Source organism: Aegilops tauschii, chromosome 1 (assembly GCF_002575655.3).
Source record: "Aegilops tauschii subsp. strangulata cultivar AL8/78 chromosome 1, Aet v6.0, whole genome shotgun sequence".
Classification (NCBI taxonomy): domain Eukaryota; kingdom Viridiplantae; phylum Streptophyta; class Magnoliopsida; order Poales; family Poaceae; genus Aegilops; species Aegilops tauschii.
In genome coordinates, this window is record NC_053035.3 from 493,052,450 (window position 1) to 493,065,165 (window position 12,716).

Here is a 12,716-nt window from a genome sequence, read left to right on the forward strand (position 1 = left end):
CTACCAAATATAATGGGACAAAAGCTATCTTGTGGATAACCAAGAACAAGAAAATCAGCAGGATATTTAACCTTTCCACACAATACTTCAACATCTCTAACAATCCCAATCGGTAATATAGTATCTCTATTGGCAAGCTTAATTGTAACATCAATACCTTCTAACTCAGCGGGTGCAATATCATGCATAATTTCTTCGTATAAAGAATGAGGTATTGCACTAGCACTAGCACCCATATCACATAAGCCATGATAACAATGATCTCCTATTTTAACAGAAATAATAGGCATGCCTACAATAGGTCTATGTTTATCTTTAGCACCAGGTTTAGCAATTCTAGCAGCTTCATCACAAAAGTAAATAACATGCCCATCAATATTATCAGCCAAGAGATCTTTAACCATAGCAATATTAGGTTCATCTTTAATTTGCTCAGGGGGTTTAGGTGTCCTAATATTACTTTTGTTGACAATAGTTGAAGCTTTAGCATGATCCTTTATTCTAACAGGGAAAGGTGGTTTCTCAACATAAGCAGTAGGAACAATAGGATCATTATAAGTGATAGTCTTTTCTTCAAATTTAATAGGTGCAACTACTTTTACTTCAATGGGAGGATTATATTTAAACCACTTCTCCTTAGGGAGATCAACATGAGTAGCAAAGGATTCACAGAAAGAAGCTACTATCTCAGAGTCAAGTCCATATTTAGTGCTAAATTCACAGAAAGCATCTGTATCCATAAAAGATTTAACACAATCAAACTTAGGTGTTATACCTGACTCCTTACCTTCGTCGAGGTCCCAATCTTCAGAGTTGCATTTAATTCTTTCCAATAAATCCCATTTGAATTCAATAGTCTTCATCATAAAAGAGCCAGTACAAGAAGTATCGAGCATGGGGCGATTATTGAGAGAAAGCCGAGCATAAAGTTTTTGAATAATCATTTATCTTGAGAGCTCATGATTGGGGCATGAATATAACATTGACTTAAGCCTCCCCCAAGCTTGAGCGATGCTTTCTCCTTCGCGAGGCCAAAAATTATATATATAATTACGATCACGATGAACAAGATGCATAGGATAAAACTTCTGATGAAATTCCAATTTCAATCGGTTGTAGTTCCATGATCCCATATCATCACATAGCCTATACCATGTCAATGCCTCTCCCGTCAAAGATAAAGGGAAGACCTTCTTCTTGATAACATCCTCGGGCATACCTACAAGCTTAAATAATCCACATACTTCATCCACATAGATTAGGTGTAAATCGGGATGCAATGTTCCATCTCCTGTAAAAGGATTAGCTAGCAGTTTCTCTACCATACCCGAAGGAATTTCAAAGTAAACATTTTCAGTAGGTTCAGCAGGTGGAGGAGCAACTCTTGGCTCTACTGGTCGGGGTGAAGATATCCCGAACAAGCCCCTCAAAGGATTACTTTCCATAGTAACAAGTGACAGTAAATTTCAGCACACTATATAAATTTTTCCTTACCAAAGGCGCATCACTCCCCGGAAACGACACCCGAAAAGAGTCTTGATGACCCACAAGTGTAGGGGATCTATCGTAGTCCTTTCGATAAGTAAGAGTGTCGAACCCAACGAGGAGCAGAAGGAAATGATAGGCAGTTTTCAATAAGGTATTCTCTGCAAGCACTGAAATTATCGGTAACAGATAGTTTTGTGATAGAGTAATTTGTAACGTGTAACAAGTAACAAGTGTAAATAAAGTGCAGCAAGATGGCCCAATACTTTTTGTAGAAAAGGACAAGCCTGGACAAACTCTTATATGAAGGAAAACGCTCCCGAGGACACATGGGAATTATCGTCAAGCTAGTTTTCATCACGCTCATATGATTCGCGTTCGGTACTTTGATAATTTGATATGTGGGTGGACTGGTGCTTGGGCGCTGTCCTTACTTGGACAAGCATCCCACTTATGATCAACTCCTATTGCAAGCATCCGCAACTACAAAAGAAGTATTAAGGTAAACCTAACCATAGCATGAAACATATGGATCCAAATCAGCCCCTTACGAAGCAACGCACAAACTAGGGTTTAAGCTTCTGTCACTCTAGCAACCCATCATCTACTTATTACTTCCCAATGCCTTCCTCTAGGCCCGAACAATGGTGAAGTGTCATGTAGTCGACATTCACATGACACCACTAGAGGAGAGACAACATACATCTCATCAAAATATCGAGCGAATTCCAAATTCACATGACTACTTATAGCAAGACTTCTCCCATGTCCTCAGGAACAAACGTAACTACTCACAAATCATATTCATGTTCAATATCAGAGGGGTATTAATATGCATTAAGGATCTGAACATATGATCTTCCACCAAGTAAACCAACTAGCATCAACTACAAGGGGTAATCAACACTACTAGCAACCCACATGTACCAATCTGAGGCTTTGGGACAAAGATTGGATACAAGAAATGAACTAGGGTTTGAGAGGAGATGGTGCTGGTGAAGATGTTGATGAATATTGACCCCCTCCCGATGAGAGGATCATTGGTGATGACGATGGCGATGATTTCCCCCTCCCGGAGGGAAGTTTCCCCGGGAGAACAGCTCCGCCGGAGCCCTAGATTGGTTCCGCCAAGGTTCCGCCTCGTGGCGGCGGCGTTTCATCCCACAAGCTTGCTTATGATTTTTTCCAGGGTAAAAGACTTCATATAGAAGAAGATGGACACCGGAGGCCTGCCAGGGGGCCCACGAGGCAGGGAGGCGCGCCCAGGGGGGTAGGGCGCGCCCCCCACCCTCGTGGCCAGGGTGTGGGCCCCCTCTGGTATTTTCTTCGCTCAGTATTTTTTATTAATTCCAAGAATGACTTCCGTGGAGTTTCAGGACTTTTGGAGTTGTGCAGAATAGGTCTCTAATATTTGCTCATTTTCCAGCCCAGAATTCCAGCTACCGGCATTCTTCCTCTTCGTGTGAACCTTGTAGAATAAGAGAGAAAAGGCATAAGTATTGTGACATAATGTGTAATAACAGCCCATAATGCGATAAATATCGATATAAAAGCATGATGCAAAATGGACGTATCAAGGTGCAGAAATTAAGGCTTTCTTGAGTGTTTCAAAGGCTTCAAGACAATCATCATAAAAAACAAAAGGAATATCCTTTTGCAAAAGACTAGTAAGAGGCCTAGAAATTTTAGAGAAGTCTTTGATAAATCTCCTATAGAAACCAGCATGACCTAGGAAACTACGAATACCTTTTATGTCCTTCGGACATGGCATTTTCTCAATTGCATCAACCTTAGCTTGGCCACTTCAATACCTCTTTCAAAAAATTTATGACCCAAGACAATGCCTTCATTAACCATAAAGTGGCACTTCTCCCAATTCAAGACAAGATTTGTTTGTTCACATCTCTGCAAAACTCAATCAAGATTGCTTAAACAATCATCAAAAGACTTCCCATAGACAGAGAAGTCATCCATGAAAACCTCAACAATCTTTTCACAAAATTCAGAGAATATAGCCATCATGCATCTTTGAAAGGTAGCAGGTGCATTACATAAACCAAAAGGCATACGTCTATAGGCATAGGTTCCAAAAGGACAAGTAAAAGTGGTCTTTTCTTGATCAGGTTGAAAAACAGGTATTTGTGAAAAGCTAGAATATCCATTAAGGAAGCAAAAGTGTGTGTGCTTAGATAATCTTTCAAGCATTTGATCAATAAAAGGCAAAGGGTAATGATCTTTTCTAGTTGCTTTATTTAATTTTCTAAAATCAGTTATCATTCTATAGCCTGTAACAATTCTTTGTGGAATAAGTTCATTCTTATCATTAGGAACAACAGTTATACCTCCTTTCTTAGGGACACAATGAACATGACTTATCCATCTACTATCAGCTATTGGATAGATTATACTTGCTTCCAGAAGTTTTAATATTTCTGTTTTTACCACCTCTTTCATTTTCGGATTTAACCGACGTTGGTGATCAACAACTGTGACGCCCCCGATTCAATCGTACACTAATCATATACGCAAACGTGTACGATCAAGATCAGGGAGAAACGTGTACGATCAAGATTAGGGACTCACGGGAAGATATCACAACACAACTCTAAAATAAAATAAGTCATACAAGCATCATAATACAAGGCAGGGGCCTCGAGGGCTCGAATACAAGTGCTCGATCATAAACGAGTTAGCGGAAGCAAGAATATCTGAGTACAGACATAAGTTAAACAAGTTTGACTTAAGAAGGCTAGCACAAAATGGGATACAGATCGAAAGAGGCGCAGGCCTCCTGCCTGGGATCCTCCTAAACTACTCCTGATCGTCGTCGGCAGCCTGCACGTAGTAGTAGGCATCCTTGGTGTAGCAGGAGTCATCGAAGGAGGCATCTGACTTCTGGGCTCCAGCATCTGGTTGCGACAAACGAGAAGAATGAAAAGGGGGGAAAGAGGGAGAAAAGCAACCATGAGTACTCAACCAAAGTACTCATAAGCAAGGATCTACACTACATATGCATGGGTATTAGTGTAAAGGGGCAATATCGGTGGACTGAACTGTAGAATGCCAGAATAAGAGGGGGATAGCTAGTCCTATCGAAGACTACGCTTCTGGCAACCTCCATCTTGAAGCATATAGAAGAGAGTAGATGGTAAGTTCACCAAGTATCATCGTATAGCATAATCCTATCCGACGATCCTCTCCTCGTCACCCTGTGAGAGAGAGATCACCGGGTGTATCTGGCACTTGAAAGGGTGTGTTTTATTAAGTATCCGGTTCTAGTTGTCATAAGGTCAAGGTACAACTCCGGGTCGTCCTTTTACCGAGGGACACGGCTATTCAAATAGATAAACTTCACTGTAGGGGTGCACCACATTACCCAACACGCTCGATCCCTCTGGCCGGACACACTTTCCTGGGTCATGCCCGGCCTCGGAAGATCAACACGTCGCAGCTCTACCTAGGCACAACAAAGAGGTCAGCACGCCGGTCTAAATCCTAAGCGCAAGGGTCTGGGCCCATCGCCCATTGCACACCTGCACGTTGCGTGGGCGGCCGGAAGCAGACCTAGCCTCCCTAATACAAGAGTAGGCGTTCCAGTCCAATCCGGCGCGTGCTGCTCAGTCGCTGACGTCAAGAAGGCTCCGGCTGATACCACGACATCGAGTGCCCATACTGTTCCCGCGTAGTTGGTTAGTGCGTATAGGCCAGTGGCCAGACTCAGATCAAATACCAAGATCTCGTTAAGCGTGTTAATTGATGTAACCGCGGACGCCGACCAGCGCCAGGCCCACCTCTCACCTAGGTGGTCTCAACCTGCCCTGTCGCTCCGCCACAAAGATCCACTCAGAGGGCCATCGGGAAAGTATGTCCTTTCAGCCCCCAATCTGTGAATCAACCGCGGGTACTCAACGAGCCGAGCCGACTTTAGTCACCACATGTATCATATATAATATGTATGTAAGTATATACCCGTGATCACCTCCCGAGTGATCACGGCCCGATAGTATAGCATGGCAGACGAACAAGAATGTCGGGCCACTGATGGAATACTAGCATCCTATACTAAGCATTTAGGATTGCAGGTAAGGGTAACAACTGTAGCAACAATGACAGGCTATGCAGCAGAATAGGATTAACCGAAAGCAGTAACATGCTACACTACTCTAATGCAAGCAGTAGAGAGAAAGAATAGGCGATATCGGGTTGATCAAGGGAGGGCTTGCCTGGTTGCTCTGCAGACAGAAACGAACCCTCGAAGGTGAAGTAGTCGATCACTGGTTCAACCGCGGTCTCGGGGTCTACCGAAAAGAAGTAACGGAGGGGAAACCAATAAATAACAGAGCAATCAAAGCATCACAAAGCATAACAAGGCAATACGCGGTGCCAGGGGTGATCTAACGCGGGGATAGGTGATACCGGCGAAGGGGGGAAACATCCGGGAAAGTATTCCCGGTGTTTGACGTTTTCGGGCAGATGAAAGGGAGGTGGATTGTTACATGTTCGCTATGCTAGGGACATGCGGCGGACGAACGGACTACGTATTCGGATTCGTCTCGTCGTTCTAAGCAACTTTCATGTACAAAGTATTTTCATCCGAGGTACGGACTATTTTATATTAATTTTCAAAGTTTTAATTTATTTTTGAAATTCCTGGATTTATTATTAATTCGAAATTAAAACGGGAATTCTAAGGGTACCCAGGGGTTGCCTAGCCTAATCTATGACAGTGGGGTCAGGAGGGGTTTGGTTGAGTGTTGACCAGGTCAATGATTGACCAGTCAACAGGGTTAGTGGACCCACATGTAAGTGTAATATGTGATAAAATTATTTTAGTTAATCAATTTACCTAGTGGGGCCACATGTAATAGACCCAAAGTGGCGTGCGTTAGTACAAGAGGGAATTAGTACTAGAGGGGGATTAGTACTAATCTAATGGCGGCCGGCCTCCTGGACAGAGGCAGTAGCTGCAGCCGCAGCACGCATGAGCACACAAGGGTGCCGGCGGCTCAAACCAGCGACGCCATCAGCGGGGACGCAGGCACGCACGCACGAGCGGGCTGGGCGCAGCCATTACGCGGCCCCGGGCAGCAACAGTTAGAGCACGCGGCAGCAGCAGGCCACAGCATGCAGAGCGGCAGCAAGCAGAGCGGCGACAACAAGTGGAGCATAGCAGCAGCAGAAGGAATAGCAGCTAGCAGAAGAACCAGGCAGCAACAGGGAGGAGGCGCGCTGGCGCTTGCGAGTAAGGGGAGCAGGGCACGACCCTAGGCGGCAGTAGGCACGAGCGGGGTTCAGGGGCACGGCCGCGGCCACGGGGCGATGGGGGTCGGCCACGCGGGCGGCGCGGGCGGCAGCAGCAACTCCGAGCACGCACGCTCGTATGTACGCGTATGCGCGAGATCGGATGAGCTCGGGGACGGAGGCTACAACAATGAATCGAGGGGGCAAGCAGGGGGATGGAGGAGGAGCTCACTGCGGTGCCGAAGACGAGCTCGAGGAGGCCAGGGAAGGTCGGGGTCGAGCGAATCGACGGCAGCGGCCGGAGCCGGGCGCGATGGCGAACGGCGATGCTGGGCACAGCAAGGCAAGCGGTTTGCGGCGTTGGGTCCCTGCGGTTGCGTCGAGCACGACCGCGAGTTCGGACGCGAGCGGCGGCTGTTATGGCTGCGGCTGCACCGTTGCCGGCGGCAATGAGCTACTGGAGGTGGTAGGGGCATGTTAGAGCTCAGACTCGTGCTTAAGAAGATGCTGGGGAGGAAGTGGAGCTCACGTAGAAGTTCGTGGAGGGCTCCAGGACGCCAGAGCTGCTCGGAGACGGTTGAATCGAAGACGAGCAGTGGCGGTTGCCGACGGAGGGGATCGACGGATGCAGCGTCGTCATGGCGTTTCGGCTCGAGGCAGTCCATGTCGAGGTCGAGGACGATGGCCTACGTCTTCTGGACAAGGTGGAGTGGCGAGGGGAGCACGGTGGCTACGCCGGCAGCAAATCGATGGCGACGGCTACGCTCGGATTCGCGTGGGAGAGAAGAGAAGCGGCGCAGGGAGGGAATGAATGGCGCTAGGGTTCACCTGTGAAAATCATTAACAGCAAATTATTGTAACTTAATTATCCGGGTGTCACAACAACTGGTTTAGCATCAGGTTCCATATTAATTTTGTGCTGACATAAAGTGGGACTAATGCCCTTTAAATCATCAAGCATATATCCAATAGCACCTCGGTGCTTCCTTATAACTTTAAATAATCTTTCTTCTTCATGTTCTGAAAGGTTAGCACTGATAATAACAGGATATATTTTCTTTTCATCAAGATAAGCATATTTCAAAGTGTTTGGCAATTGTTTTAATTCAAACACAGGATCACCTTTAGGTGGAGGAGGACCTCCTAGAGTTTCAATAGGCAAATTGTGTTTAAGCAGAATCCGTTGTTCAAAGAAAATCGTATCTATCTCATTTCTTTCATGCATATGAAAATCATTTTCATGGTCTAGCAAGTATTGCTCTAAAGGATGAGTAGGTGGCGCAGCAGTAGAAGCAAGACCAATTAATTCATCCTTACTAGGCAATTATTTTTCATGATGATTTATACTAAACTTGGAAAAATTAAACTCATGAGACTCATCACCAAAACTAACACCGACAGTTTGTTTCACAATCTATCTTAGCATTAACTGTATTCAAGAAAGGTCTACCAAAAATAATGAGACAGAAGTCATCTTGTGGGGAACCAAGAACAAGAAAATCAGTAGGGTAATTTATTTTCCCACACAAGACTTGAACATCTCTAATAATCCCACAAGGTGATATGGTGTCTCTATTAGCAAGTTTAATAGTAACATCTATGTCGTCTATCTCTGCAGGTGCTATGTCTTTCTTAATTTCTTGATATAAAGTGTAAGGAATAGCACTCACACTAGCACCCATGTCACATAAACCATGATAACAGTGATCTCCTATTTTAACTGAAATGAAAAGCATGCCAACAACTCGTCTATGTTTATCCCTTTTATCGGGTTTAGCAATTATAGCAGCTTCTGCACAGAAGTAAATAACATGCCCATCTATATCTTTTTCCAAGAGATCTTTAACCATAGCAACATTAGGTTCTACTCTAATTTGCTCATCTGGTTTAGGTGTTCTAACATAGCTTTTGTTAACCACAGTTGAAACTTTAGCATGTTCCTTTATTCTAACAGGAAAAGGGGGTTTCTCAATATAAGCAGTAGGAACAACTGGATCAACATTATAGAGTATGGTTTCTTCTTTAACCGGCACCGGTTCTTTAATTTCATCTTTAGTAGGTGGGTGATATTTAAACCACTTCTCTTTAGGGAGTTCAACATGAGTAGCAAATGATTCACAAAAGGAGGCTACTATCTCAGAGTCAAGTCCATATTTAGTGCTAAATTTTGAAAAGCATCAGTATCCATAAAAGATTTAACACAATCATACTTAAGCTTTATACCCGACTCTTTACCTTCGTCGAGTTCCCAATCTTCAGAGTTGCGTTTAATTCCTTCCAAAAGATCTCACCGGAATTCAATAGTTTTCTTCATAAAAGAACCAGCACAAGAAGTATCCAGCATGGTTTGATCATTACGAGAAAGCCGAGCATAAAAGTTCTGAATAATATTTTCTCTTGAGGGCTCATGATAGGGGCATGAATATAACATTGACTTAAGCCTCCCCCAAGCTAGAGAGATACTTTCTCCTTCACGAGGCCAAAAATTATATATATAATTCCAATTACGATGAACTAGATGTATAGGATAAAAAATTTTGGTGGAACTCCAATTTCAAACGATTCCAATTCCATGATCCAATATCATCGCATAGCCTATAACATGCCAATGCTTTTCCCTTCAAAGATAAAGGGAAAACCTTTTTCATCACCTCATCTCTAGGTAAACCTGCAAGTTTGAACAATCCACAAATTTGTTCTACATATATCAAGTGCATATCAGGATGTTCGGTTCCATCTCCTGCATAAGGATTAGCTAGCAGTTGTTCTATCATACCCAAAGGAATTTAATATTCAATATTTTTAGTAGGAGCAGTAGGTTGAGGGGCAATTAATTATGGTTCCGGATGAGGTGAAGATACCCCGAACAAACCCCTCAAAGGATTGTTTTCCATAGTAGCAAGTGACAATAAATTTCAGCACACCATATAAATGTTTCCTTACCAAAGGCGCTTCACTCCCCGGCAACGGCCCCAGAAAATAGCCTTGATGACCCACAAGTATAGGGGATCAATTGTAGCTCTTTTCGATAAGTAAGAGTGTCGAACCCAACGAGGAGTAGAAGGAAATGATAAGTAGTTTTCAGTAAGGTAATGTCTGCAAGTGCTGAAACGGTAAGTAGCGAGTAGTTTGATAGTAAGATAGTTTGTAACAAGCAAGTAACGATAATAGTAACAAGTATGCAACAAGGTAGCCCAATCCTTTTGAGGCAAAGGACAGGCCAAAACGGTCTCTTATGATAAGCAAAGTGTTCTTGAGGGTACACGGGAATTTCATCTAGTCACTTTCATCATGTTGGTTTAATTCGTGTTCGCTACTTTGATAATTTGATATGTGGGTGGACCTGTGCTTAGGTGTTGTTCTTACTTGAACAAACCTCCTACTTATGATTAACCCTCCCGCAAGCATCCGCAACTACGAGAAAAGTATTAAGAATAAATTCTAACCATAACTTTAAACTTTTCGGTCCAATCAGTCCCTTACGGAATAGTGCATAAACTGGGGTTTAAGCTTCTGTCACTCTCGTAACCCACCATCTATTTACTACTCCACAATGCATTCCCTTAGGCCCAAATATGATGAAGTGTCATGTAATCGACGTTCACATGACACCACTAAGGGAATCACAACATACATACTATCAAAATATCGAATACATATCAAATTCACATGATTACTTGCAACATGATTTCTCCCGTGACCTCAAGAACAAAGGTAACTACTCACAAATAATAAACATGCTCATGATCATAGGAGTATTAAATAGCATCATGGATCTGAACATATAATCTTCCACCAAATGAACCATATAGTAATCAACTACAAGATGTAATCAACACTACTAGTCACCCCCTAGCACCAATCTATAGTTCTGGTAACAAGATTGAATACAAGAGATGAACTAGGGTTTGAGATGAGATGGTGCTGGTGAAGATGTTGATGGAGATTCCCCTCCCCAAGATGGAAGAGTTGTTGGTAATGATGTTGGCGATGATTTCCCCCTCTGGGAGGGAAGTTCCCCCGGTAGAATCGCTCCGCCGGAGGACAAAAGTGCTCCTACCCAAGTTCCGCCTCGAGACGGCGGCGCTCCGCCCCGAAAGTCTTCTCCTCATTTTTTCTAGGTAAAAATGACTTATATACCAGAAGATGGGCACCGGAGGTGGGCCGAGGAGGCCACAACCCACCAGGGCGCGCCTAGGGGCCTGGCGCGCCCAGGTGGGTTGTGCCCACCTGATGGCCCCCCTCTGGTAGTTATTGACTTCAATATTTCTTAAATAATCCATAAAAAATCTCCGTGAAGTTTCAGCTTATTTGGAGTTGTGCAGAATAGGTGGCCTGACGTAGCTTTTTCAGATCTAGATTTCCAGCTGCCGGAATTCTCCCTCTTGGTGTGTACCTTGCAAATTATGAGAGAAAAGGCATTAGAATTACTCCAAAAATCATTATTATGGATAAAAACATTATAAATAACAGTAAGAAAACATGATGCAAAATGGACGTATCAACTGCCCCAAGCTTAGATCTCGCTTGTCCTCAAGCGAAAACCGAAATCGAAAAACGTGTCCACATGCTTTGAGAGAGAGGTGTCGATAAAAATAAAATACGGACATAGAAGCATCATGTTGATTATTATAACAACAACAAATTTAAACATAATACTTTTATCATAGAACTTCTATCATACACTTTCCATGAATAAGTAACAGTTCATCACATAATCGAAGTATAAATCAAAAACTCTATTAGGAACCAACAAACTATGTTCTTAGTCAACTTTGCAACTACAATTCATCATGTTTTCAGGAAGGGTCTCGTGTCGGAGCCTTTAGGCAAGTCCACATACTCAACCATCATAGTCTTCTATGGTTGCTAACACTCAGCTTGTACACATGAGCAAAACATTTCAACTGAACACATAGAAAGATAGGGGCTTATAGTATCGCCTCCCAACATACTCACCTCAAGGGTGATGTCAACAATAATAACTCATGCTATCTATATTCAACTGGACATATGTGCCTAGATATTTCCTCACCACATGATGCTTGCCAAAAGAGAAAAATAAATGGAGTAGAAGGAAAACTTTAACTCTTTGCATAAAAGTAATACATAAAAGTAAAAGATAGGCCCTTCGCAGAGGGAAGCAGAGGTTGCCATGCGCTTATTTGTTTGTATGCTCAATCCCTTAGTGCAAAAGAACGTCATGTTACATTGCCCCTTAAGATGACAACCTTTATTATGTAGTCTGGACAAAATCCCTGAGTCACCTCCTACCTCCGGCCCGTCCACCTAGTCATCCTCGGCCATGGGAGGCAGCTACCGCCGCCGGCAGAAGGCGAGGTCAAAAGCGTCGGCGGCGCGGAGCCGCAGCCCAGATGCCGACTCCGTGCAGCGCTCATGGCCGCTAGCTAGCCAAGCTAGCACACACCCTACTGGATGCATCCAGCTGCTTGTCTACAAGGTTTGCTAGCTAGGTTGGCACAACCAGGGCCGGTCCTGAGATTTCAGGGGCCCTGGGTGAAACTATAATCCGGAGCCCTTTGGAACCCTTAGTATAAATGTTTAAATAGTAAAATCAACTTATCTCGGAATAAATTTGTATTAAAAAGACAGCCAAGTGCATCCAAAATCAGTGTGCAAATAAAAAAACAGTCAAGTGCATCAACACTAGCAGATTCTGGCGGAGATGAATTAAATATGTGCTCAAGATCACTCACATCGATACCATCCATGTTGATATCAGCATTGTATTTTGTAGGATCATCAGCCTGATTAGTTTTTCCTTCTTGACCTGATTATTACTAGTTTGGTCATCGCAAGAGCTATCGCCAACTCATTTGGATTTCTTGAAGTTCTTGTATCACTCTTAAAATATTTACGTGATGATCTTTTCATGTCATCTACCTCTTTCTTCCTTTTTCTTTTAATCACTGCTGGATGGATACTATCTACCTAAGCCTCAGATGATGGTGCTGAAATTAAATGGAACA